The sequence below is a fragment of the Peromyscus eremicus genome, chromosome 17, assembly GCF_949786415.1.
Source record: "Peromyscus eremicus chromosome 17, PerEre_H2_v1, whole genome shotgun sequence".
Lineage (NCBI taxonomy): Eukaryota > Metazoa > Chordata > Mammalia > Rodentia > Cricetidae > Peromyscus > Peromyscus eremicus.
The window spans coordinates 51828487-51830534 of NC_081433.1; positions in this window are offsets into that span (position 1 = coordinate 51828487).

A 2048-nucleotide genomic window follows, 5' to 3' on the forward strand; every position below is an offset into this window, starting at 1 on the left:
ATCCACCATGATCAAGTAGGATTCATTCCAGGGATGCAAGGATGGTTCAACATATGAAAGTCTGTCAATGTGATACACCATATAAACAAACTCAAAGAAAAAAACCACATGATCATCTCACTAGATGCTGAAAAGGCATTTGACAAAATCCAACACCCCTTCATGATAAAGGTCTTGGAGCGATCAGGAATACAGGGAACATACCTAAACATAATAAAGGCAATTTACAGCAAGCCAACAGCCAACATCAAATTAAATGGAGAGAAACTCAAAGCAATTCCACTAAAATCAGGAACGAGGCAAGGCTGTCCGCTCTCCCCATACTTATTCAATATAGTACTTGAAGTTCTAGCCAGAGCAATAAGACAACATAAGGAGATTAAGGGGATACAAATTGGAAAGGAAGAAGTCAAGCTTTCCCTATTTGCAGATGACATGATAGTATACTTGAGCAACCCCAAAGATTCCACCAAGGAACTGATACAGCTTATAAACACCTTCAGCAACATAGCAGGATACAAGATCAACTCCAAAAAATCAGTAGCCCTCCTATATACAATGGACAAAAAAGCAGAGAAGGAAATCAGAGATACATCACCCTTTACTATAGCCACAAATGACATAAAATACCTTGGGGTAATACTAACCAAGCAAGTGAAGGACCTATATGACAAGAACTTTAAGTCCCTGAAAAAAGAAATTGAAGAAGATGTCAGAAATTGGAAAGATCTCCCATGCTCATGGATAGGCAGAACTAACATAGTAAAAATGGCAATCTTACCAAAAGCAATCTACAGATTCAATGCAATCCCCATCAAAATACCAACACAATTCTTCACAGACCTGGAAAGAATAATACTCAACTTCATATGGAAAAACAAAAAACCCAGGATAGCCAAAAGAATCCTGTACAATAAAACAACCTCTGGAGGCATCACGATCCCTGACTTCAAGCTGTACTATAGAGCTACAGTAATAAAAACAGCTTGGTACTGGCATAAAAACCGACATGTGGACCAATGGAATCGAATTGAAGACCCTGATATTAATCCGCACACCTATGAACAAATAATTTTTGACAAAGAAGCCAAAAGTGCACAATGGAAAAAAGAAAGCATCTTCAACAAATGGTGCTGGCAAAACTGGATATCAACATGTAGAAGGCTGCAAATAGATCCATATCTATCACCGTGCACAAAACTTAAGTCCAAGTGGATCAAGGACCTCAACATAAATCCAGCTACTCTGAACCTGCTAGAAGAGAAAGTAGGAAGTAGTCTTGAACACATTGGCATAGGAGACCACTTTCTAAATAGAACACCAGTAGCACAGACACTGAGAGAAACAATCAATCAATGGGACCTCTTGAAACTGAGAAGCTTTTGTAGGGCAAAGGATACGGTCAACAAAGCAAAGCGACAGCCTACAGAATGGGAAAAGATCTTCACCAATCCCACATCTGACAGAGGACTGATATCCAGAATATATAAGGAACTCAAGAAATTAGACATCAAAATGCCCAACAGTCCAATTAAGAAATGGGCTATAGAACTAAACAGAGAATTCTCAACAGAGGAAACTCAAATGGCTGAAAGACATTTAAGGAATTGCTCAACATCCCTAATCATCAGGGAAATGCAAATCAAAACAACTCTGAGATACCACCTTACGCCTGTCAGAATGGCTAAGATCAAAAACACTGAAGACACCTTATGCTGGAGAGGATGTGGAGCTAGGGGAACTCTCCTCCACTGCTGGTGGGAATGCAAGCTTGTACAACCACTTTGGAAATCAATATGGCGATTTCTTAGAAAATTGGGAATCCATCTCCCCCAAGATCCAGCTATACCACTCTTGGGCATATACCCAAGGAATGCTCAACCACACCACAAGAGCACTTGTTCAGCTATGTTCATATCAGCGTTGTTTGTAATAGCCAGAACATGGAAACAACCTAGATGCCCTTCAACTGAAGAATGGATAAACAAAATGTGGTACATATACACAATGGAATACTACTCAGCAGAGAAAAACAATGACATCATGAG